General features: G+C 43.1%; 1 protein-coding gene across 2 annotated transcripts in view; it reads left to right on the top strand.

Moving 5' to 3' along the window:
- Positions 1-18,916: 18,916 nt before the first annotated feature.
- The window catches only part of TRPC4 (transient receptor potential cation channel subfamily C member 4), a 59,398-nt gene continuing 50,801 nt past the window's right edge, over positions 18,917-27,513 (top strand). For both annotated transcript variants that reach the window (XM_079959253.1, XM_079959252.1), the window contains exon 1: positions 18,917-19,174. The gene's annotated coding sequence lies outside the window, so the exon portion shown is untranslated. The remainder of the gene's footprint in view (positions 19,175-27,513) is intronic.

The raw sequence follows: 27,513 nt of genomic DNA, 5'->3' as shown, positions 1-27,513 counted from the left end.
GCTACTTTACCAGGGAAAACCCACTCTTTGGAGATAGATCAGAACAAATGGAAATTCCAAGGAAAATCTGAATTGCTGTTTGGTTCAATTGAGTGCTAAAGAACAGTTTTTCCTGAGGGAAAGCAGAGGGGCAAGAGAAAGCATGGATAAGCCCTTTGTTTCCAGCAGAAGACTAGATAGTAGACCTGAATATTCCAGGGGAAATGGTATTAATTAAAGAGGCAATTGTATTTGGAAGCTGTTCACAGCAAGTACTGTAATAACGTTCAGAACAGTTTTGAGTGTTCAAAAGACTTCATATTCATTATTTCAACGTACAGCCTAGAAAGTGGCTTTTCTCAGCCTGCTGTTTCCCAGATGTTTCGCATGACACAACTTCGCTGCTTGGGGACAACTTATAATGTGTAGAGGACAACTTATAATGCATCTACTTTAATAGATTGGATAAAAGTATTTAGACACAGAAAAGAGAAGAGATAATTACTGAAAACCGAGGAGAGGAGTGGGGGGAAGTCCGGGGGTCAGAAGAACCTCTACAAAGATATTGAATAATAATATATGTGACCTTGTTCATTATCCTTTAATTTAGCCTAAGTCACAGTTTTGAGGACAAAATGGCAGGACATTAACCCACTTCCCCATTGCACTGAGGTCCTTGAAAGAAGAGTGGGCTACAACAAGGATAAGAAATCAATATATGCAGAAGGCTAAAGAAGCTGGGTCCAGTGAGTTTGTATCATCTGGAACTCCTTATGTCCCCTTTGCAGATGAGGAAGAAAGGACTGGGAAAGATACACCTACCGTTTGCCTGAGGATGTGTAGGTGGAATGTATAAATGAGGCTACAATAAAAAGTAGATCTGACTCCAACTTCTGTGTTTCAACCCCACTTGCAGGATGATGAGAAACCTGTTTGTGTTGACTTCTGACAATATGGAGATTTATTGTACAATGAAATGAATTATGTTGGGTAGGGGTGTGTGGTTCTTTTTTTGGTGTTTTTGTTGGTAGTGCTGGCGCCGAATAAAATGTGTTTTAACTCGGCTCCGGGGGAGAAAGTAGGTAGGCCTCCCTGCCTGTTCTTTGTTTCCATACAAGTGAAAACAGAGAGATAATAGATGTATTATGATTATGCGGAATAATAAGTACCGCAGCGGAGTGCTGTTTATCTCATTCTCATAGGATCTTTTCCATTTCTATGGTTTTATTTTGTAAGCTTGCTGTGAAGGCAAGGAGCAAGGAGCAGCAGCTCTCCTACCTAATTCATTTCAGGCTGTGAAATGCAGAGCAAAAGAATCCTGGCTGCTCTAACGTTTTGCTTACCCCCATATTCCCAGCCTCTTCTACGAGGGGAAAGAGGAGGATTTGTCAACCCACGCCTTTTCATTTGATCCTTTTAAATTCCCCCCACCTCACCAATCCAGTCAGGCATTCCAATACAGACCAAAAAGGGCCCCTGAGGCCTCCAGCTGCTGACTCATATTTTACGTTTCCGAGCACAATTCAAAGTGTTGGTGCTGACCTTTAAAGCCCTAAACGGCCTCAGCCCAGTATACCTGAAGGAGCGTCTCCACCTCCATTGTTCTGCCCGGACACTGAGGTCCAGTTCCCTCACTGCAAGAAGCCAAGTTACAGGGAACCAGGCAGAGGGCCTTCTCGGTAGTGGCACCTGCCCTGTGGAACACCCTCCCACCAGATGTCAAAGAGAACAACAACTACCAGACTTTTAGAAGACATCTGAAGGCAGCCCTGTTTAGGGAAGCTTTTAATGTTTGATGCATTACTGTATTTTAATATTTTGTTGAAAGCCACCCAGAGTGGATGGGCGGGGTATAAATAAATTATTATTATTATTATTATTATTATTATTATTATTATTATTATTAACATATTCTGACTGCAATCTGAAACAACACGAGGAACGTTTAAGTCCAGTGAAGTGAATGGCTAAGGCAGCTTAGCTTTCTCCTGGGTTGTAGCCCAACATCTCAAAGACTGATGATGAAGGAACTACTTTTTCTCTGGGGAGTATGTTTTCCTTGGACTGTTTATTTATATATAATCCAGTCTATTTTTGAGACTTACAGGAACATCAGTACATTTATTTACTTTTGTTTTGAGTAGCCCCAGTGCTCTTTTTCTATAAAAAGAGGTGCTGGAACTCACCATGAACACCTCCCTTGTTCTCTTAGAATGACAATGGCACCGGAACCTAAGGATGTTGGAGAATTCTACCACTAACAGAAAACGTGGAAATTGTTGCAGTTCACATACTCATCTATGGACAAGAACGGAAGTCAATCAGAATTGAAATTGGCTGGTATTTACTTCCAAACCCAGACAAATGTTGAATTCTCCACTACCCTTCCTAAACTAACCCATTTTTATATAATCTTGTTTTCAACTCTGATTATTATTTTTACGTACAATTTTATATGATGTTATAATCTTTGTAAACCGCTTAGAGGTTTTGTTTACAGTTAAGCATTATGCACATTTTGTTAACTAAAACTTTTAAAACATTATCAAATGGTTTCAGATGGCAATTCCTAGTGCTAGTCAGTCAAACCCTGCATAATTCCGAGGACGTCTGTACAGACTTGGTTTGTCACTGTGCTAGGTTTTTAAGTGGTGTTTCTCTGAGGGACCTGGGATCCCTTTAAATTGTGCCAGGACTTTCTCAGTGACATGCATTGCATTGCAGGACAAATATATCCATTTGCTAAAGACCGCTCCAAGGCAAAGGCAAAATATGGAAACTTTGCAAAGTGGTATAGGCGTGTCTCCTGCTATGCAGGCACCGTATCATCAATTTACAGTAAAATTATAGGGACTGATCTATACTGGTGGGTTATAATGTTATAAATGAGACACCAGGGGGCACTGTACAGCAGTCATTGGAAAATTGCGTTGAGCGCTATATAATGTGTGTTTTTTTTTTCCTTTTTAGATCAGTGTAGATCCAGCTCCACTCAGAAGTAAGTCTTTTGTGTTTAGTTAGCTTTACCACCATATAAATAGGGATGCTGGTGGCGCTGTGGGTTACACCATAGAACCTAGGACTTGCCAATCAGAAGGTCGCAGTTCGAATCCCCGCGACGGGGTGAGCTCCCCTTGCTCAGTCCCTGCTCCTGCCAACCTAGCAGTTTGAAAGCACGTCAAAGTGCAAGTAGATAAATAGGTACCATTCCGGCGGGAAGGTAAACGGCATTTCCTTGTGCTGCTCTGGTTCGCCAGAAGCAGTTTAGTCATGCTGGCCACATGACCCGGAAGCTGTACGCCAGCTCCCTCGGCCAATAAAGCGAGATGAACGCCACAACCCCTGAATCGGCCACGACTGGACCTAATGGTCAGGGGTCCCTTTACCTTTACCTTTTACCATATAAATAGCAGCAGGGATCATCAACCTTTTTGGATCAGCAGGTACATTTGAAATTTGATGGAGCACTGTGTGGGCACCAATCACAAAATGGCTGCCATTAGCGTAACATAGAATTAGAGAGAGTACAGTCATTGCCAGTTTCCCCCCCATCCATCCCAGACAACCTCAAGCTTACAGTGGGAAACCAGCTATGTCCTGCTGGTCCTCACTGTGGAGATCACACAATACTGATTTCTCTCTAAGGCTCTCTAAGTGTCCCTGTTTTCCAGGGAGAGTCCCAGATTTACAGAAGCTGTCTTGGTTTCTGATTTGATCCCGGAATGTCCCACTTTCCCTTAGGATGTCCTTCCCATCAGATGTCAACGAAATAAACAACTATCTGACTTTTAGAAAACATCTGAAGGCAACCCTGTGTCGAGAAATTTTTATGTCTAACATTTTACAATTTTTTATGTGCTGTAAGCCGCCCGGAGTGGCTGGGAAAACCCAGCCAGATGGGCGGGATATAAATAATAAAATTACTACTACTACTACTACTATTTTCATCAGAGAAATGTTGGAGGATATGGAGTTACACAACCCCTGAGCCGAGGAGATAAGTAACTATACAACCTTTAGAAGACACCTGAAAGCAGCCTTGTATAGGGAAGTTGTTTTTAATGTTTAATTATGTTTTTAATATATTTTATATATTATATTTTTTATATATGTGATGGAATAGGATGTTCTTATTTTCATCAAAGAAATGTTGAAGGGTATGCTCTCTTTTACACACACACACACACACACACAAACACAATTACACTGTTGCTGGCTGACAAAAGGGAGTTAACACAAAAATATTTTGTGATCCCTTATTTCATGTGTTCCTTTGAGGGTGGGGTGGGGCTATTTTGGGGACTGCACCAAGACCCCCCAACCTCTTTAATATGGCCTTGGTCCCTACACAGGATTCACAGAGTCCAGGATCAGTCTTCCTTCCCTTATTTGTTTTAGACTACAGGAACACCTGCATCTCTGGCTAGCTAACCGGTTCTATAGCTGATTGGCTATTGTTAAACTGTACACATTTAAGTGCACCTTCTGTGACATAGTACCAGGTACCACTCCCGCCCATTGTGAATTATGTAAAAATAAACAATACTGGATGCTTTTCAAGTACAGCAGCCTTTTGCAGTTCACTCTTTGATTGTACTTTACAGGAGATCTTTGAATCATGCTTTGAATATTATTTCTTCCTAGAAATCCACACACATGCAGTGCCCTGAAATCCGAAGCGGTGTTTCATCCTTCATTTGTCTTCATGTTCTTCTCAAATGTCATTAAGTATGGATACTATGGAAATGGGAAAGCATTGCTTTTCATCTTCTAAAGATCCGGCCAGTGGCTTTCCATCTGATTACAAGTGCTTTTATTGTTGTTGCAGGAAACAGAATTATGAGCCTGTTGGAACTCAAACAAAAGATGACGGTAACTTTCTATTTTGCAAGGTTCTTGGTGAGCATAACACAGCATTGCAGACTTTCTTGTAAAGAGAGTTGAAATTGAGTTCTGCACTTATAATACCCATGCAAGCAATTTCTAGACATTGTTGAGAAGTTTATTATTTACCGCACCATTGGAAAAACTTCAGGTTTCAGAAAATTATAACAATTATAGTATGTGTGTGTGTGTGTGTGTGTGCGTGCGCACACACATAAACACAGGGGTCTAAAAACAGTTGTATAATAAAAAGTATTTTCCACCCACAAAGCAAGGTGAGAAAATGTAAGAGGGGGAAGGAGCTACAGGAAGGCAATTAAAATGAAGCAAGGAGACTGAGTATAACTAGTTCGTTTCTGAAAGGATTTTATGTTGTAAACTGCCCTGTGATCTTCAGATGAAGGGCAATATATAAATGTAATTAATAGTATTATTAATAATAATGATTCATCCTGTACAAAAAGGAACTCGTTTCAGTTCATTTACAGAATGAGCTAGATCAATTCACGTTCTTCCAAATGAACTTTTTAGTTCATAAAACTTTTGACAACTGCAACAAATGATTGGCATTCAGAATGTCACAAGCTGCTGTGCTAAAGTATGGGACCCAAAAGTACATCGGGCTCACATGCAAGTAATAAAATGTCTGACAGACAGAATGTCAACAAATGGATGTTTCCCTTAAATTGTATTTTCCTATAGTACTAGAAAAAGCTTAGCCTGTATAATGTGTGGTTAAAGACATAAGCCATCATTTGCTTTGTTCCTCTACCTATACTTCTCACTGCAAAATACCCTCTTACCAAGAGTGGATTTTTTCAGCAGGGGAATGCTTTGCATCCCTTCCATCTGATTGCTGAGCAACAATGATCCAACGATTCTGCATTCTTAGCAACAGTGGTGCCTCTGTTGCTGTCTTATAATGTTGCTTCCACATTTTGCTTTCTAACTTTCTTTATAGATGTCCAATTGCCTTACTTTGAGAGAGAGCAAGAGAGAGAGCAAATTAGAGAGTGAGTGTGTGCTAAGATTCTGCCCCCATGCTGGACATGTGTAAGAGAGAAGGAATGAGCATGAAGGTTAATTAGAAATTGTAAAAGTTCCCAGAGTTTCCCAGGGTTCCAGTGGGTACTTTGCTCCCTCCCTTTCCTTCTTCTCCACTCTGGGTGCCACACCTTACCAATTTTCTGTCTACTTCTTTAGAGTTCTTGAATATTTCTATCCACCACCGCCCCTCCACCTTATTCTACTTCCTTTCACCTGCTAGTGTTGCCTTTTAGTCTCCCTCTCACCTTTGCTCTCTTCCTTTCACTTTGTGTGACTTTCTATGCCACTTTAATTCTTGCTCTGTGACTCTTGCTCCCTCCTAAATAAAAATGAACAGGAAACCTGGGGAAGTTTCATCCCCTCCCCCCCCCCGAACCTAATATAGTTAACAGTTATCTGTTGCCCACCTAGACAGCATCTTAAAAAGCAGAGACATCACCTTGCCAACAAAGGTCCGTATAGTTAAAGCTATGGTTTTCCCAGTAGTGATGTATGGAAATGAGAGCTGGACCATGAAGAAGGCTGATTGCTGAAGAATTTATGCTTTTGAATTATGGTGCTGGAGGAGACTCTTGAGAGTCCCATGGACTGCAAGAAGATCAAACCTATCCATTCTTAAGGAAATCAGCCCTGAGTGCTCACTGGAAGGACAGATCGTGAAGCTGAGGCTCCAATACTTTGGCCACCTCATGAGATGAGAAGACTCCCTGGAAAAGACCCTGATGTTGGGGAAGATGGAGGGCACAAGGAGAAGGGGACGACAGAGGACGAGATGGTTGGACAGTGTTCTTGAAGCTACCAGCATGAGTTTGACCAAACTGCAGGAGGCAGTGGAAGACAGGCGTGCCTGGCGTGCTCTGGTCCATGGGGTCACAAAGAGACAGTCACGACTAAACGACTAAACAACAACAAATCTGTTGCCCCTTAGTGAGAAGTTTGAAAGAACTCCCCAGATCATGGGTAGGCAAACTAAGGCCCAGTGGGCAGATCCAGCCCAATTGCCTTCTAAATCCGGCCCGTGGACGGTCCAGGAATCAGTGTGTTTTTCCATGAGTAGAATGTGTGCTTTTATTTATTATGCATCTCTGGGTTATTTGTGGGGCATAGGAATTTGTTCATTTCCCCCCAAAATATAGTCTGTCCGTCCCCCAAAGTCTGAGGGATAGTGGACCGGCCCCCTGCTGAAAAAGTTTGCTGACCCCTGCCCCAGATTCCCCCACACTGAAGGAGCACACAGTTGTAGTAGCATAACAGTAAGCTGGTTTTTTTTCTTTTCTTTTTAAGTTGTGATGTCTTGCCATTTCACATTTTTAAAAAGAAAGCCACTAAGCCATTTTTGCTCCGAATCAAGAGTTCAATAGCAGAGTTTCAGTCCTGCGCACATTTGAATTGAAAGCATCAAACTTGTCATAAACACACACTGTGATAATACGGTGGTTCCTCGGGTTACAGACGCTTCAGGTTACAGACTCCGCTAACCCAGAAATATTACCTCGGGTTAAGAACTTTGCTTCAGGATGAGAACAGAAATCTCACGGCGGTGGCTGCGAGAGACCCATTAGCTAAAGTGGTACCTCGGGTTAAGAACAGTTTCAGGTTAAGAACGGACCTCCAGAACAAATTAAGTTCTTAACCCGATGTAACACTGTACCTTGACATTTCCTGATATGGATTCACCCTCATATTGACTCTTGTTTGTAAAGAAATGAGTTTTTATTTATAAACATGTATTCTCTACATTAACACAATGCCTTTTCTCCATGCTTTTTCAATGTGCTCTTGCAGAATTGAGACTCAAAAATCATGAGAGTAATTTAGATTAAGAGAATTTTGGAAGCTCGTATAACTTTGACTGATTCCAACTTCTTTTGTGTTCACAAATCATTTAAAACCATTTACTAAACTAACCTTCTCTCTCCCAAATAAATCAAGGTCTGTCATTGATGAACAGTTTTTTTGCTTCCACTGATTTATCTGGGGAAAACATGCTTTTAAACAAGGTAGTTTGGTGTCTTTGGAGGAAGGAAAGCTTATGGAGAATTAAATGCAACTGCCAGAAAGTGGCAAAATAGACATTGTGAAACAGCTTCACCAAGGCAATACAGGAACTGCCGATCTGCATCTTGCTCCTGGATTCAGTTGCCCAATATCTAAGAAAGGCTTGAGAAGGAAGCAGGCACCCTTTAATCAGTGTTTTCCTGCTCTGCTGTTACTTGACAACCACGGGACTCATTCTGCTCAGCTGCACTCGGAAGCCTGGGGAAGGAGAATGAGAAGTGATCAGTATCCCACACCCGTTGTCACCTTCTGAAAAACTGTCACCTACAAGATAAAATGGCCATTTTCAGTGCTTCTTCCGACTCTCTGTGGCTCATTATAAAAATATCAAAGGGTTTCAGTTTAACCTTTATAAGGATTTGATGCCAATATGCTGGACTTAATTATAATTTCTGGTATAATGTACAATCTTTCCTCCCCGCAGGCTCCCTTGGGATGAAGAGACCATGCAAACCTTGTCACAAGGAGCCCATCATCTGGGACTCTTTCCTGGTTAACCGTTTTATGCTGTTCTGTGACCTTTTGCATTTGCAAATAATCTGTTGTCCTTCACTCCACAGTTAGATCAACAGAGCCCTGCCTTAAGAAACTGAATTGCGTTTTGTAGCCATAGCTAAATTGCAGATTACGCCACAAGGTAAATGAGCTGGGAAAATAGCAGCTCCAGACTACCTCAGAAGGTGATGGATAAGAGGTTTCTAAGCAGAGATTGGGTGGCTATCTGCCAGGGATGCTTTAGCTGTGATAGCTGCATTGCACCCCTAGATGACCCTTAGGGGTACCTTCCAACTACAGTGGTACCTCTAGTTGCGGACACGATCCATTCCGGGGTGCCGTTTGCACCCTGAAAATTCCACAACTAGAGCGCCTCTTCCGTGCATGTGTGTGGCACAATCGAGCGCTTCTGTGCATGCCCAAAGCACGCAGAATGCTTCTGCGCATACGCACGGGGTGAAACCCGGAAGCATTCGCAAGCTGAAAAGACGCAACATGAACCTAACGCAACACGAGGTATGACTGTATACAATTCTGTGGTTGTAGGTTAGGTTAGGTAAGGTAAGGTAAGGTAAGGTAAGCCAAGGCAAAGGACCCCTGGACTGTTAAGTCTAGTCAAAGACGACTATGGGGTTGTGGGGCTCATTTCTCTTTCAAGCCGAGGGAACCGGCGTTTGTCCACAGACAGCTTTATGGGACATGTGGCCAGCAGGACTAAACCGCTTCTGGCACACAGAGGACCATGATGAGTGCCAGAGTGCACGGAAATGCCGTTTACCTTCCCGCCACAGTGGTACCTACTTATCCACTTGCACTGGCGTGCTTTCAAACTGCTAGGGAGGCAGGAGTTGGGACCGAGCAACAGGAGCTCACTCCATCGTGGGGATTTGAACTGCCGAACTTCCGATCGGAAAGCCCAAGAGGCTCAATGGTTTAGACCACAGCGTCACCTGCATCCCTGTGGTTCTATGATATCATTAAGAGATGGACAGAAATGGCTGTATGAAGGGACACCCAGACCGAATGCTGCTCCAAAGAATGTACCTGAAGCAATGAGCTCACATGTCAATTGAAATTATCTGGGTTCAGAGGACAAATCAGTACAGCAGGCACACCTACAGCATAGGGAAGTAGGCATATGATTAGTCAACAAATATACTATAAACAACCTTTCATAATCTCTATGGAAGTAACAAGGGGAGGAGGTGTTTGCATCTTACCTTAAGCTCTTCTTACTACCTGAATGACTAGAAGCATTTTTTTGCTGAGATGCTTGAGAAAAATTAAAATTGTTTAGAAAACTGATATTTTAATACATGGTTTAAATTATGTTTTCAAATAAAAAAAAGAGAGAGAGAGACAGCTCAAATCAGAGTTTGACTGCCTTGTACACACTGGACTTGCATAGTCTCAGTGTGATCATGGAGGCAGCTGTATCAAGTCACATGGGGTTACACTTATTATTCTAATAACCACAAAACCTATTCCAGCAGATGAAATCCGGTGCCTAAAAGACACAGAGGGAGTGCAAATCGATAAGGTAAGGCACAAGATCGATCAATTTGTGGATGAGTGGTTTAGTGAATTTGTTGGTCACATCCCACAACCAGCAGAAGTCATAACGCCATTTGTAGAACGAGAAATAAAATTCCGAAAATGATTGGCATCCGTCTGTCTCGGAAGACAGTGGAAGAGTGTGGCTTTGTGAGTTAAGTCAAACTGTTGAGTTACAGTTCCTGCAATCTCAGAGCGGCAATGGAGTTCACTGTGGGTCTCGAAATCATCAAAACAATTTCACTCTAGATCAAAGTAGCTGATTTACAGGTGGTATACTATACTCTGCTACAACTTCACAGAATCAATAACTTATTCTTTCTGTACTGCTAGGATGTAAAGAAAGAAGGACACTAGCAGATATGTGGCAGCATTTTGAATGGGATAGATAGCTTTGGAAGCAAGTCTTTGTTATCATGCCTGACATAACTCTGCAGAAAATTGAGCCTTCACAGACTCTTAACCATCTTTGAGGATTGCAGTGAGAACTTACTACATAAGGATCTCAACAAAATGAAAGTGGCAACATTTCTGGAAGGTTGTGTGAGGTCTCTCAGGAGGAAGATGGACAGAACGAATATGAGGGGGGGGGGAATTAAATGTTGGAAGATCATAAAACTGTTTTAATTACTGTAACATAGTTCCCATTCAAATTGTATATGAACAGCAAGCCAAATTATGGATTAATGCTTTTTGAACTCCGTCGACACCAACAAATAGGTATCAGTGGGGTGATAATGCCAGAATACACCAGATGTTTGGTCTTTGTTTTCTTTTGATTGTCCTGTTCTGCATAATGTTTTGCAATTTTCTTCTAATGTTCTAGTAAACATCTACCTTAAAAATGTTTTCATGCACTGCTTTATTGAAGTGTGTGTGTGCATGTGTGTATTGGGGGAAAAAACCATGGTTCAAACAATATAGCAAAATGATTAGTCTTTTTATTTCTCTTTGTCTACATCATACATCCATTGGGGTTTCTGTTTCTTAACATATGTATTTTCCATGACTTGTTCTGTTTTTCATTTTTTCATATTCTTTCTTGGTATTTGAATTTTCTAGACCAAAGAATAAAAATCTTCTTCCACTGTTGACCTGCATGTGTTTCTCCAACATGGCGATTCTCTCTAGGAAAAGTGTCATGTTTACAGTGATACGACAAGGGCAGTTTTAGGGCAATGTCAGTGGAACTAAGAATAAAAACATCCGTTGCTCTTTTGCTTAAGGATAATGAAATGGCAGTGAATCGTGCACACTGACAGAAACTGCAGAGGCTGCTGCTGTTGCCAGTGGCAAGTTACGCTCCACAAATAACAGTAAACAACATCACTGCAGCTGCTTTCTGGTTCACTTCCTCTGCAGACAGGAAAATTAAATAGCCCCACACTTCATTGTCTAATGCAGCTGCTTATTGTTTAGATGCAATATATACACTGGATGCTTCTACCTCTCCTGAACCTTTATACGTGACCGAGAATACTAGTGAAACATGCCAAACCAAGCATATCCACTCCCCTTTGATTGCATATTTTCTGAAACAGAAACGTCAATTTGACGTGTTTTGATGTGATATTCTGCCAAAACTTACCAAGAAATGCTGAAGTCTCTGTTCACAGTCTAGTGAAACTGAACTTGCTCCCCTCCAGCAAAGGGATGCATGTCAAAACGGACCTCTTGTTTCGGGGCTTGGAGCGACACACATTGTTGCTGTTGCTTGCTCTTTTGTGTAAATCTGGGTTTTTGTAAAAAAAAGAATGAGCCCCCCCCCGCCATCTAAGTATTCATGCACAGGGAAATAAATACCTGCAGGCATACTCATAATGAATGTCAGGTTTCTGGAAGCTAAGGTGGGTTAAAGGTAAAGGTAAAGGGACCCCTGACCATTAGGTCCCGTCGTGGCCGACTCTGGGGTTGCGGCGCTCATCTCGATTTATTGGCCGAGGGAGCCGGAGTACAGCTTCTGGGTCATGTGGCCAGCATGACTAAGCCGCTTCTGGCGAACCAGAGCAGCGCACGGAAACGCTGTTTACCTTCCCGCCAGAGTGGTACCTATTTATCTACTTGCACTTTGACATGCTTTCAAACTGCTAGGTTGGCAGGAGAAGGGACCGAGCAATGGGAGCTCACCCCATTACGGGGATTCGAACCGCTGACGTTCTGATCGGCAAGTCCTAAGCTCTGTGGTTTAACCCACAGCGCCACTCGCGTCCCTATGGTGGGTTAGGAAGTGCTAATTGAAGGGAGAAGAAAACAACACGCAGCGTGAATGTATCCCCTCAGGCACCACCCACTTGTGTGGGCAGAAACACCAAGTCACATTTGGGAGGGATAAAATTGGAAGTGCTCTCATGTGGGCAAAAGGGTGCAGATGAACACACAGAAAAAGCACCCCCATATTAACACCCAACTGTGGACACAGCCTATGGGTCTCAGAATCAGACTTGCCTTTCTTAAAATCCAATATCAATGGAAGTGTGTCATCTTTTCCAAGCACTAGGTAGAGTGAGGTGGCTGCTTTTGTTGGTAGATACAGGGGCTAGGGCAGTGGTGGCAAACCTATGGCACTCAGAGCCCTCTCTGTGGGCACGCACACCATCGCCAGAAGCTGCATCTGAGAGCCCCTGCACCACCTGAAGGTATTTATTTTTCCCAATTTGAACTGTATTTATTTTCCGCGATTGAACTGTATTTATCCGCCCTACCCCCGGTGGTGATTTTCTTGAGTCAAAATGAGAGTACCCATAAACATTATTTTAGAAAAAAAAACACTGAGTTATACCATAAGATCATATATCAATGGAAAGATAATTTAATGAAGAATGTAGTGCAATAACGTTTATGGAGGATTATGTATTACAGCAGCAGCCATAAAGAAGAAATGTGAAACACACAGAAAAAATGAGATATACAGGTTAAATTGCCATGTTGGCACTTTGCAATAAATAAGTGGGTTTTGAGTTGCAGTTTGGGCACTTGGTCTCTAAAAGTTTCGCCATCACTGGGCTAGGGTGTGTCTGTGAGAAGTGAGTTGTTTGGACAACAGGAATCCCTGAAGTCCTAAAGAGGCACTGTGCTCCCCTTCTCTGCCGTTTTCTTTCTGGCTAGTGGTTTCTGTCTCTTTGTAATCTCTGTGTGAGATCAGATACTCCCTATAAATTCTTTTCTGCAGATTCTATTATGAAGTGTGGATGGATGCTAATGTTTTTATTTAAAAATAAATAGTTTTCAAATGACTGGAGATTTTGACAGATTTTTCTGAGCACTTGAACACTTGGGGTCAAAAGAAAGTAATTTAAAACAACTGCTGTTGAGACATTTCATTCCAAAACTGCTAGACAGAGCCAAACAGATTATGGTGACAGGTGGGTGTCTTGCCCACCCCCTAACGTAAAGCCTGGATGTCAGGTAGGTTTGACTGAGAATTGTTGACTGGACCAAGATAGAAAGTAAGGAAAAGACAATGATGAGTTAAGTGAATTTAAAATGTGAAACTGCTCATGTTCATAAAGGTAAAGGACCCCTGGACGGTTAAGTCCAGTTAAAGGCAACTATGGGGTTGTGGCGCCCATCTTGCTTTTAGGCTGAGGGAGCCGGCGTTTGTCCACAGACAGCTTTCTGGGTCATGTGGCCAGCATGACTAAACTGTTTCTGACACAACGGAGCACCATGACGGAAACCAGAGCGCATGGAAACACCGTTTACCTTCCCGCCACAGTGGTACCTATTTATCTACTTGCACTGGTGTGCTTTCGAACTGCTAGGTTGGCAGGAGCTGGGGCAGAGCAACGGGAGCTCACCTCATCGCAGGAATTTGAACTGCCGACCTTCTGATCGGCAAGCCCAAGAGGCTCAGTGGTTTAGACCACAGCGCCACCTTCGTCATAGTGCATGTGTTAATGTAGGTATATTTCATGAGAACACAAGAAGAGCCTGCTGGATCAGGCCAATGGCCGATCTAGTCCAGCATCCTGTTCTCACATTAGCTAACCAGATGCCTGTGGGAAATATAGATTGTCTGTTTATATAGCAAACTGGTTTTTGCTTTTGTTTGCTGTAAAAGAAACAGAAATGGAAGATAGCAATCAAAGCATGGTGCGGGGAGGTTGTAGTTTCTACCTGCCCCTCCAAACCTAAGGGATCCCGTTAAAGGGATCCAGGAGTTGCCTATGTCCATATGCTCAGATGAGGGCTGGGGCTTATAGCATTTCTCAAGGCAGCGATCTCTGCAGGAGTCCCCCTTTTCGATGTAAGTTTTAGGCACTCCGGTGCTTGGATTGACCTATGGCGGCGGGTTAAAATTAATAGTTACCCAGTGCCTATGCCAAACCTCTTTCATCTGTATTCAATAAAGTTGTGGCCTTATTCGATCCAAAGTCAAGTGTGTGGCATCCTTATTCTACGCAGTCTGGGTGGTGGGAGGCACGAAGCCTTGGCATGCAAGTGATAAAGCTTCATGGCTGGGTGGGGATCTCAAATCCTTTTTTTTTTCCAAGAGAAAAAGAAAACAAAATGTTTTTGCTTTTAAATGATTACACTGCTTGCTTTTAAACTTTTTAAATCTTGAATTTATCCAAGCATTCTAAACAGACATGCTGTAAATCCTAAGTCATTTTTTACCCCCTCTACCTGAAATACCATGCCTGGTCTTGCAATGAATGTAGTATTGCTTGCCTAACAATATAAGGTGAAAGACATGCAGTAATGTAACTCATTTACAAGTTAAACCTCATGAAACTTGAGTTCCTTGCATGAATTGGCTCTGGAAGAGAGAATGGCTTTTGTGCCTTTAACAGCTATGTGGCAGCCAGATATTAATCAGAGTAAGCTCTTTGTAGTATGGAACTACAATTATGGGCAAAGCTTCACCTGCTGATATTCTATCTGCTGGGCATCTTATGACTTGTGTGTGACTCCTGATTTATTTTTTGGGTGCTTTACCCCCACTTGTAGAAGAGGGTACAAATTTGCCTGTGACATAAAGTATATGCAATTTTATGCAAATGTGGGTCTTCTTTGGCAAGTGTAGACTGGGCCCAGAAAATCCTGTTGGCACCCTTGGCTACATGGCCTGCCCTTTGCTAGACTCCTGCTTTCAGGTATAGTGGTAGACAATATTCCATCCACCCCTGGAAGAAAAATTCAACTGTCAGTACAGTCACTTTCTGTACATTGAATAAGAGAGGTAACCATCTTGTCCTTTTTTTCAGGTAGCAAAATATCTTGAGCCAGCCCTGGCCCTTTCTATTGCATTTTTTAAATCATAGATTCAGCATTAATATTGATTTTGTTGTTTTATGTCTATGTTTGGGTTCCTTGGTTTAGAAGAAAAAATAGGATAGACCATTTTAAATAACAAGTGCAAGTCATAATTGTGAGATGATGGTGCTAATGTAATGCCTTGGTGACACTTAAAACAGCTCTGTGGTGCCCACTAGAGGAACTTAATTCTTCAGTTCTGTTTTCCACTCCTGAAGAATGAATTTCCATACACACACATACAAATACATAGCTCAGGTGCGCCAAGTTGCCCCCAACATTGTGTGTGCAAGGCGCCTCAGAGTTAGTTCAATTCCCACAATTACAGCCCTTTTTAGAGTTTGTACTTGCCAGTGATGTATCCCAAGGCCTCCCCCCACCTAGCTGCTCTTCTGAGAAAAAGACAAAATGGGGAAAAAGCAAATTATAAGCAAGTAAACACAACATGGGGCTGCATTTGAAAAGTTCTCAGAAACTTCAACTGGCTCAAACAGCTGCAGCCAGACCAATGTTTGAAACTCCCATTGTTCTAGGTGCACTTTGCGACAAGGAATTTCATTAGCGTGAGCAGTTTCTGAGCAGTATTGTGCCTCAGATTTGAGATTAAAACTGCAGAGTGGAAGCTGCCTCCCCACTTCCAGCTACTCTCTGAAGACTGGAGAACAGACCCTCTTAAGAATACTAGGGGGGTTGGCAGGGGACTGACTAGACCCTGTGAAAAGCGAACATCATATTTTAGCTGCAGTTCATTCATTTTCAACTTTGTGTCCTTGTTATAAAAGAAATGTGCCTGGACATTCTGTTGTTGTGCCCATAACCTAGGTTTAAGGTGCCATTTAGCTGCAACCCCATAGTCGCCTTTGACTGGACTTAACTGTCCAGGGGTCCTTTACCTTTTTACCTATATGGAGAGTGTGTGCATATGTGTGTTTTAATCTTATCAATGTTCCATTCAGTGCTGTTTTTTGGGGGGGTATGCAGGGGTAGGCATGCCCCTAAATATTTTGTGAATCTAAGTTTGGCCTCACTGAGGGGCAGTACTTCAATATGAGTAGGAAAATGAGAGTACCCCTAAACTTTTTTTAGAAGAAAAGCACTGCTTCCATTGCTTTTTAAGTGAGCCCCCCTTTATATTTTCAGTGGGTCTTATTTTCATCTGTAAGCCACTTTGCGTCCCTGTCGGGGGGAAAGGTGGGATATAAAGTAATAACATTAACAACAACTAGGGCCCGCTCAATAAATTTTGGCACCTGAGGCGAGCCTCCAAATGGCACCACCTCCTGCCAGCCATGGAAGAAGGGGTGAGCGAATATCTGCCTCAGGCACAAAGGGTGTGTGTGTGTGTTATGTACTCAGTTGAATAGGATCCAAAATGCAGCAGTCTGATTGGTCTTAGAACAATAGGATTCGGATATTTCAGGGGGATAAAGACCTACACCGAGGAATAAGGGGTGGTGGAACCAGCAGCACCTCCTGTTTGCCAAGAGGCCACTTAGGCGGTCGCCTTGCCTTGCCTCATGGGTGGGCCGGCCCCTGGCACCACCAGCTCTAGCAGCCTGACGGTGGTGCCAGGCTCGGGGGCAGAGAGCTGGCACCCTTCACCTTCCAGGGGCAACAAAGCTGGCATCTCCCACAACTACGCCGCTGTCCAGGAACTGAGAAGTTCCTACAGAGTGTCATTGTTGAACCTTGCCAAGGTAGCCAGCCATCTCAGTACAGTGGTACCTTGGTTCTCAAATGCTTTGGTACTCAAACGCTTTTGGTGAGAGAGACACCCAGCTCTACTTCTCTTTTAAATCAGAACCAGTGAAGGCGGTGAATGTCCTGCGTGAGTGCCTAGAGGCGGTTGGAGGATGGATGGCAGCTAACAGATTGAGGATGAATCCTGAAAAGACAGAAGTACTGTTCTGGGGGGACAGGGGGTGGGCGGGTGTGAAGGACCAGGTGCGCAACCTGGGAGTCATTTTGGACTCACAGCTGTCCATGGAGGCACAGGTTAATTCTGTGTCCAGGGTGTTTGTCTACCAGCTCCATCTGGTACACAGGCTGAGACCCTATCTGCCTGTGGACTGTCTCGCCAGAGTGGTGCATGCTCTGGTTATCTCCCGCTTGGACTACTGCAATGCGCTCTATGTGGGACTACCTTTGAAGGTGACCTGGAAACTACAACTAATTCAGAATGCATCAGCTAGACTGGTTACTGGGAGTGGCCACCAAGATAGTATAACACTGGTCCTGAAAGATGTACATTGGCTCCCAGTACTACTGCAATGCGCTCTACGTGGGGCTACCGTTGAAGGTGACCTGGAAACTGCAATTAATCCAGAATGTGGCAGCTAGACTGGTGACCCGGAGTGGCTGCCGGGACCACATAACACCGGTCGTGACAGATCTGCATTGGCTCCCAGTACGTTTCCAAGCACAATTCAAAATGTTGGTGCTGACCTTTAAAGCCCTAAACAGCCTCGGTCCTGTATACCTGAAGGAGTGTCTCCACCCCCATCATTCAGCCCGGACACTGAGATCCAGCACCAAGTGCCTTCTAGCGGTTCCCTCATTGCGAGAAGTGAAGTTACAGGGAACCAGACAGAGGGCTTCTCGGTGGTGGCGCCATACCTGTGGAACGCCCTCCCATCAGATGTCAAGGAAATAAGCAGCTATCCTATTTTTAAAAGACATCTGAAGGCAGCCCTGTTTAGGGATGTTTTTAATATTTAATGCTGTATTGTTTTTAACACTCGATTGGGAGCCGCCCAGAGTGGCTGGGGTATAAATAATAAATTGTTATTATTATTATTATTAACTTGGAACTCAAACACTGCAAACCTGGAAGTAAGTGTTCTGTTTTGTGAACCTTTTTTCGGATGCCGAACATGCTCCATTTTGAGTGCCACACTTCCGTTTTGAGTGTTATGCTGAGGTCTGCCTGTTTTTGCTATTGATTTTGCGTTTTTGTTTTTGCGGCTCCTTTTTTCTTTCGAGACTGTGCGGAACCCAGTTCAGCTACTGACTGATTGCTTGTGTAACTGCAGTACATTGTTTATTGCTTCCGTTTTATGGATCAGTGGTCTCGTTAGATAGTAAAATCCATGTTCAATTGCTGTTTTAGGGGTGATTTTTCCAAAGTCTGGGACGGAATAATCCATTTTGCATTACTTTCTATGGGAAAGCACGCCTTGGTTTTGGAACGCTTTGGTTTTGGAACAGGTTAAACTTGAGAAGCAAGCAAGGTACCACTGTAAAGGCAATGTGGGGGAAAGGCCCTGACTTAAGAACAGCGGAGCCCTCGCCGGATTGCCCTGTCAGCTACTACCGGTTGTAAAGCCTGCGTTCCCTCAGGAACCTAGAGGGGGCGCGCGGAGGCGAGGCGCCAATTCCCGCCTTTCCCAGGTGTGTGTTTGTGTGTTTGTGTGTGTGTGTGTGTGTGTGTTCGTGCCCGCGCGCGCTCTTGCTGGTATCGGCAGACTGAGGGAGCCAGTCGGGGAGAAGCCCTCCTCCGTCTGAGGCGAGCGGCGTTCCTTGTGTGAGGGGAGCCGAAGAGGAGCTTCGCCGACGACGCTCTGCCTGCTGCCCGCCCTGCCGGAGCCGGCGTGGGTGGGTGGGTGGGTGGGTGGCAAGGATCCCCCACGCAGGCACGCACGCACGCCCACCTCCCGCCTCGCCAACCCGGGAGAAGCCGCTGCTCTCTCCCGGTCCCCCACCCCGCCCGGACTCATCATCTGTTGCGCCGCGGCGAAGCGGCACCTCCGCCGGGGGGAATCCTGAGGAGATCCTGAGGGGAGCGCCGGGCGAAGGCGCCGCGGGCGAGAGGACTTGAGGGAGAGAAAAAGAGAGAGAGACCTTCGCTGCCTTCGGGAAAATGCGGCTGCCTCGCCGAGCCTGCCTTTCCTTCTCACGCCCAGTAAGTTCTCCCCGGCTCGCTTGAGGACTGTACGGGTTGTTGAGGTGTGTGTGTGTGTTTGTATCTCTAGAACGGTTTTTATTTATTCTTAGGGGGAAAAGATTCCTGCATTGCAGGGTGGGGGGTTGGACTAGATGACCCTTGGCGGTCCCTTTCCAACTCTTCTGTGGTGATTTATTCCTAATCGTAGATTATTGGGGGGGGGGGGTGGGAGGGCAGGCAAGCACCACCTCGAAGCGGTTTTAAAACAATCCGGAATGAAACATTGCCAGAGGAAAGTCAAATGGGAAGTACTGTATAGGTTTTCCATCACTTAGCACCAGGGGTAACTTTTTCGTGCCCTGGCGTGAGAGGCGAAGGGGCTATTTCTCCCCAAGAAGGGGGGGGGTGAAAAAGATGGTGCTGGTTAGGGTTAGGGAGACCCATAACTTGGAGGGGCAAACATGACTTCTCTTCCCCCCCCCCCATCCTCCCAATGCTGAGGTCCAGAGAAACTTAAAATCCTCACAAAATAAGAAGGCAGGTTGTGGGGTAGAGAGGGAGGCATTGTTATTACTCTCTTTGAAGGCTTGCAGAAGGGTCACTTCACACGTTGCAGCAAAAAGACCCAGGCCTGTGTCTCCCCTTTCTTCTGTCAAATTATTTCTGTGTTTGTGAACGGGTCCAAGCAAACACCGGCCTCTGTGCCTCAGCCAATTCTCTTGTGTGTTTTCCCCCCAGACATAGGAGCGCCTTTTAAACACTATAGAATGGAACATAGAAGAGAGGGTCATTGGTTTTGCTAGGTGGCAAAGGGAAAAAAATAATGACAGCACTTTTAATCCTGTTTGTATTGCTGTCAGTGAGAGAAGTTGTTCCCGTTTTTTTTTTCAGATGTCGGGCTGAGGTTGTAAGACAGTGATGTATACGGTCAAGAGCCGGTTCATGCATATGTGTGTACATTGCTTGAACATGTGTGAACTGTACTCAAGGCTGTTTCTTTTAAATCTCACGCAGAACCAAGATATGTCTTGGTATTTCACTACTAACTTGTCAGTTGCTGTTTTTTTGTTTTTGTTTTTTTTAAAAAAACAACAGCTATGCTATCTATAACTTTGCAGTTCTATCCCGTCAATAAAAAAATTGATTTGTTTCTCAAATCTACTTGCTAGATATGAGCACGGCAGTAGCACTAAAGGGAGAACATTACCCTATTGTACAGATGAGTAGCCTTGGTGACCAATGATGCTCCTTTTGATTTTACCCACATCATCATTGGATGAATTTGAATAGATTGGTTCGGTGCTATTGATTATGCAGAAGAAATACAGTCCTGTTCTGTAGAATTTCAACTTTTGCTTGACATTTTTTTCTGTCTAGAAACTGATGAGCAATGAGGGGGAAATACTCAAAGTATGGTACAAAAGCATTAATCTGAATTGGTTTATGAGGCAATACGTTCATCAGAGAAGGAAGAGTGGAAACATGCAGTGATATCTGGAAAGAATTTTGGAGAAGTGAGGACCAACAGAAAAATACTATGCTGTATTGAGTTAACATGAAATTTAATCATAATTATTGCAATCAGATGTTGATTTTTAAAAAACTGATCCGATTGAAACCTTGTTTTGTAGCATAAATGAGAGTATGAGGTTCAGAGCCCCGTGAAATTCACATTTCTTCCTTAGCCCTTTCTACACGAAGCTGGCGATTCATTTGTTTAAACCTGGGCCTGTTCTAAATCACATAATGCAAGACTTGGGAGGGGGAGGTGCTTTTAAGTGCAGGTGGCCATATAGGTGAGGGGTTCTGAACTCCCCTTCCCTCCTGCAGTTTATGTTCCTACTCCCTTCCACAGTTGGTCTCTGATACCAAAAATGATCCTGGCAGTGCCTAGAGGCAGGGGCGAACTTCAGTCTTTCAAATTTCAGTGGCACACCAATATTTGGCATCCCTTTCTATTCTACACATGCACTACATCATAGTTGCTAAACCCTTTGGCATCCCCTTCGGCTCAGTGCCCAATACAGTGGAACTATCCTAAATCTGTCTCTGCTGGAAGAACTGCAGGGAGGTAAGCCATGGGCAAAGGGGGCACTCAGCTGCCCCTTACAATCTTAAAACTGGGCCCTACATTTTTATTTACCATCGCTTTAAAAATGGTTCTGCTACTATCACCTGCAGTTTGAGACTGCTTTTCAAGGTTAAACAGAAAGACTTGCAAATTTTCAAAGGTTCCTCCAAAGAATCTTGTTCTTCTTGTGAACTTTGAGATTACAGTAAAAAAAAATCTTTTTCAGTTCTGAAAAATCAAAGTTGATAAGAGCCAGTTAAACATGCAACAGATCTTAAGTAGAATATTGCAGCATTCAGCCCTTTAGGCTTGTTCTTTTTCAGTTTACATATAAAGCCAAGTGCTACAGAAGTCTGCAAGTACAGAGAAGGAGTCAGGGAAAAGAAGAAAGTGAGAGGTTGGTTATATGGCAAAGAACTGTGGTGAGAGGAGCAACAGACAGACTTATATGGTAAACCTAGTGACTGAAGGAATTCATCTGTGCATTGTGTTCACTTTTGTAAGCTCCGAGATGGTCTGGCTAAATTACAGGCACCATGAATCGAAAAAGAAGTAGCTGGCACGCCATAAAATAGGATAAATCTGGACAAGATGAATTTCAGAACTATGGAATACACTACTGGGCAGTTTTGATTTTTACAAGCACTGCCTCCACTAGCATCTCCTCGATCGATTCCCAGCACATCTGGCAACTGAAATATATTTAAATGAGACAGTGAAAAAATGCTCAGTATTTAAAAATGGCCACTCCAGAATAAACTTCTTACACCAGACAGGAATATTAAAGGAAGAGAAAGTAAGAAAGTACAGAGAGTGCTTATCATACACACCACAAAGTAAGATGTGTGTGGCACCCCAGGAAGCCTCTTGGGCTCCCTAGAGTGTAGATAATTTCAGAAGCTCTTTCCTCATCCAATAATTCTTTCCCCATGGAGGGAACATGCCCAGCACATCTGAAGGCTCAAATGTATACTAAAACTAAATAAGAGACACATTTACTCCAGGGAAGTTAGCAAACTGCAGAACAAAGAGAGACTATGAGCCCAGTCCACAGAAGGATCGGCATAGCAGAAAGCAGTGGGATGTGGAGTGGGATGACTCTGTGGTGGTGGAGCAAGGTTTTTGTTAGGGGACCTTTTACCTTTTACTATAATCATTATTTAATACTGAGGATTCCATCCTCAGGGGGTGATCCTCGATTGTGTCCACATATCAGAAAATTGGACACTGTCCTGGATCCCATTTAGGAGGTGTACCAGATATAGGGCAACATCACCAAAATATATATAAACTTCACTTGTAGTGAAGTGGGGCTTGGGGATTTATGCGATTTAAGAACTTGTGGCTCAACTACTGGGCTGCACCAAAGTCCATTTACCAGAATTTTGAAGAAGGGATTTAGGTCAGTTTAGGCCTCTAGGAATGAGGATTTTTGTCAGCAGAGTGGACAGTTGATGATGATTGAATGTGGGCAGTTGAAGCCCCTCCAGAAATGCAAGGGTCTGCTTCTCTAGGTTCCCCCCACCAAAAATGGACTAGACTTTAACTGATCTAGAAACAGAACCTTACATTTTGCAACTCTGGAATATTGGTTGAGTAGTTGCAGAGTGAGCAAACTTCCCTTGCTGATGACAACCACTTGCAGAATGAAAGTAGAAGGTTGCAGAAGAGGCTGGGCATTGTACTACTCATCTGATGAATTAATTCAATAGATCCTGGGTGAACTTCTTGTATTTCATCCTATTCCGTTAGAATCCCTGCTCTCCAAACAAAAAACTTGTATTACTTGTGAAGTCAGGCCAGCTTGTGAAGTCAGGCCTGACAGAGAGTTAAGACAGGCTTCTTTGGAAGAAAGCAGCACCTGCAATGACTTGCGGGAAGCTCTTGGTACGTCTGAGTTATTCTCCAGAATTAGAATAGGGCTTCAGGCCCAGAGAATATTTTTTCTGACTGTAAGAAAATAGGTTCAGGGTGCATTCATTAACAGTGGTGGGGATAAAGATTGTTTAGATGTAAAATATTATTTTCATTGCAGGAGTTCTTTTTCTGTGCTTCTTATTTATTCAAAGCAAATATAATCTTGACACCAGCCCAAACTTGCTTATAAGAAAAAGTTGTGATTCATTAGAGCTTGCCATTTGTCAAAGAACACAATCTAACTGGAAATACTTCTGCACCAACTCTACTGAAACTATTCAGAACTATGCTGTGCTCATGTGTAGCTCCTGTTCATTTTAAAGGGGCTTGCATTGGAAAGCTTCATGCTGAATTGGGACAATAATTTTTAGGAAAGCATTTGCTCAGTATTGGCTCTACTGTGTGCCACCACTCTGAAATCCTGCTTATGTCCCACGACTCAGTCACTAAAGGACCAAACTTGTGCTGATGTTGCTATTTGAGGATGGGAGCTTGATTTCAATTCCAAAATGCACTTATACCACGACATGTGCAAAAGAAGATTAAGTGGTGTCACACAAAAACAATTATCTTATACTATAAAGACAACAACAGAAAAGAACCAAACTAGCACATAGACATAAAAACATATCCATCTCTCTTCTTCCCACCCACCAGCAGTAGCACTCTTGTGAAATCAACACTAATATTTTATTTCATGGAGGTTTTCTGTGGGTGGGTGGAGGATGACTCTAGTTAGATAAAACATATCCTAGCCTGCTTTTTATTTGCTACTTCAGATTTTCATTTGTTTTAAAAATATGGTTATATTCTTTGTTCTGCTGAGTTTAGGGAGGTACAGACAAGCCTCAATACATTATGATATTCATTTGCACTTTCATCTGGTATTTTCCACTCCGCTGCAGTTGGCTTAATTTGCACAAGTCCATGTTTTGTTTCATCATTTGCTGTTGCAGAAATATATGTCTACTTAATGAATAGTTATAACAGACAGCTTGTCTCAGCCATCAACAGATATTTGGATTAACTTCCTGGCATGTTCCCTTTAGAGTTCATAAAGTGGCTAATAGCCCATCATAAATCTAACTATGGCTGCAACCTAACTATGTCTACTCAGAATTAAGTCCTATTGCATTTAGTGGGGTTTATTCCTAGATAAGTGAGGTTGGGATTGCAGCCACTCTTGCTACTTTGGTTTCACAGTTCAGTATATACTTGTCATCCTATCTCATTTTCCTGACTTAGATATCAGAGAGGGACAGTTTAATTATAGGTCAAGAAATATTTGGAGTGGGGAGGAAAGGAACTGCAAATTCAATATTTTTGTAAGCCACTTTCTGGTTGGGGTTTTAAAAAATTAAACAATGTGTAAATTTTATGAAAGGCATAAATACATAAATAAATAAATTTTGCTTTTGAAACCAGGTTTTAGGGTGGTAAAAAATGGGTGGTAGAAGCCAGATGGTTCTTCCCACTTTGATAAAAAGCTAGAAATTTAAGATAAAGCAGAAATAAAATCCACAGGTAAAAGAAGGGTTCATTATTGACTCTCTGCAGCAGCAAATAGAACGAAACCTCAACAACAGGGTAGAAGATCAATCTATCCCAGTCTTGGATAAGCTGGCTAAAATCTAATCATTAAGAGGCACTAACTTTTGCCCTGTGAAAATGGAGCAGTTGAACACAAAATTCAATTAAGATATTCCAGTGAATCAAGGCAGATGCCTGGAGTGTATAAGACCCCCTTGAATAAGCAAAGCATGCAGTTCCCACATAGCTTCAGAGGGGCAAAACCCGAATAGCCTGTAAGATAACACAAGTTTCAAAGCAGTATTCATAAATTAAAGAGTGAAGTGGCTAGCTGAGCAGAAGTTGTGATACAGCCCATTTTACACAACTGTTGTTAGTTATCCCACTATCTCACAGCTCCTAAGTGGCAAGTGGTTTCTTAGTCCAAAAAAAGGCCCCGGTGCCTGAGAAAAGGCCTAAATCTTTGAAAATCCAAAGTCAGGTTCCTTATACATAGGAGCACTGTAGGGATCCTAGGTACACAACTTTTTTGAAGGCAACTGTGCTAGCCTCTGCCAACTGAGCCTTTGTGGAGAATAGGTAATTACATCCAGAACAAAAAAGCAAGGGGGAACAAACAAAAAGGAAATCTCATTGCAGGGAAAAAGAAAGCTGTTTCAAAATGGGAGCCTTTTTATCAGCTCCTAATACTCTTTATAAGGGTCACCAGTGTATGAACCACTGTGGCTGAGTGAGCCCTATTCATAAATGCTAATTGCTGGCATACCAAACAAAGCTGGTAAAAGGCACTCTAAGCTGTTGAAGCCACCTGGACCTCAGGCAACAAAGATTAATTCAGGAGCACACTCAAGTGACATGCCTGGTCCTTCAGGGAGAGTGCAACCCTGTCCAGAACAGGTAGTTGACCTGTCTCAAACCTGGAAACCATATACCCACAAGGGTAGTTTTGCTTCACTTTGTTGTTGTTTAGTCGTTTAGTCATGTCCGACTCTTCGTGACCCTATGGACCAGAGCACGCCAGGCACTCCTGTCTTCCACTGCCTCCCGCAGCTTGGTCAAACTCATGTTCATAGCTTTGAGAACACTGTCCAACCATCTCGTCCTCTGTCGTCCCCTTCTCCTTGTGCCCTCCATCCTTCTCAACATCAGGGTCTTTTCCAGGGAGCCTTCTCTTCTCATGAGGTGGCCAAAATTATGGAGCCTCGGCTTCAGGATCTGTCCTTCCAGTTTATTTGCCCTCAATAGCAATATTTGCTTCAGTTTATTTGCCCTCAATAGCAAGTCTTGGCCATGTAGGTAGTAGAACTGAGCTGAAAGAATTAAAAACTGCATGTGGAAAAGAGACAAACACATAGCAGGGGGAAATTACTTGTATGTGTTATCATGTGAAGTTCAGTGGCATTGGGTTACTTTCCAACAAATTAGTTGGTTTAGAATAAGAGTGATAAATCTCTTTGGACCTGAGAGTGTATATTTAATAAGAGATGAGTATCTTTTGAAAGTTTGCCTTTTAGCATATTTTAACAGGTTTCAAATGCTGGTTAGAATGATTTAATGATTTGTGTATTATGCAGTTACTAACCATCTGCAAAGCTGAAAAAATGAATATAATATTTGAAAGGAAATGTCACAATTTGTCATTAAAATTTTGGCACCGAAAAGTTTGACCAACTGTTAAAATAGATCATTTTCACTAATGATAAAATCAAATACACTAAATTCCTTTTGCATGTGTGTGTGCACACACACACACACACACACACAACACTTTTAGACAAAAAATACTTTTTTCCAGACTGATACTTTCACAGAGTTAAAATATAACCGCTTCTGAAAACTTCCAAATTATTATTATTAATAATAAACCCTACTTGTTTATTTACTCAATAAGAACTACCCACTCCACCCTGTTGTATGAATTCTGTTTACTGCAGCTGAGGAACTTGCTTGCAATTTAGTGCTTGATTTAATGAGGTGTGCCAGGATTTACAAAGCCATTGTATTTTGCAATACTGTATGTGCAAACTATCATTTTGTACAATGCAATCACTGTCTTTTAGATTTTGTTACTTTATAAGTGCTTCTATAATAAAGCCCTTTAGTGAAGCTGAGGCCTTGCTTTTCTGCCATTATCTAAAGCACAATTAAAATGGAGATGTCATATGACTAGTGACAGCTAGTGGGGCTGCTAGGAGGTCACTGGGGTGTGACCAAGTTGTTCTGGTTTTCTCCCTATCCTTTTCCCTTGCAAAGATGCTGTAGAAACTTAAACATTGCAGTTTTACAAACTGTTACGTTGTTGGCATCTGTCTCTCTTGGGACACAGTGAAGGAGTGCACCTTTGTGGGTGAGGTCAAGCTGTTGGAAGGTTGCAGCACCTACTGTGGCTGTAGAGACCACTATGGGAGAGACAAGTTTTGTTATGGCTGGGGCAGATGAAGGCATCCGTTTGTGCTGCTGTAGATGCACTCTGGTGTTTCTTCTCTCTGAGCTCCTCCCAGCGGTCATTCCTCCTCTGGTCACTGCTACGAATACATGACTTGACTGCCTGTTTCCAGGCACTGTGGTCTTCTGCAAGGGATTCCCAGATGGCAGGGTTGATGAAGGTTGCCCACCTTCATGTCACATTTGCAGACATCTTTGTGGCACAGAGTTGGTCTGCCAATTGGCCTGGTGCCAGAAGCCAGCTCCCTGTAGAGCATGTTAGCACCTTACTAAACTGAAAGGTGACACATGGTCCCATTGGGTTGCCATGCTTATCCACCTAGCAGCCACATTCTGCACAAGAGGCAGCCTCCAGACTGTCTAAGGGGGTGGCTTCACATAGAGCACATTGAAG

This window comes from Podarcis cretensis (genome assembly GCF_951804945.1).
Source record: "Podarcis cretensis genome assembly, chromosome: 17".
Taxonomy (NCBI): domain Eukaryota; kingdom Metazoa; phylum Chordata; class Lepidosauria; order Squamata; family Lacertidae; genus Podarcis; species Podarcis cretensis.
The sequence above is the reverse complement of the archived record's forward strand: the minus strand, read 5'-3'. Positions and strand labels throughout refer to the sequence as shown.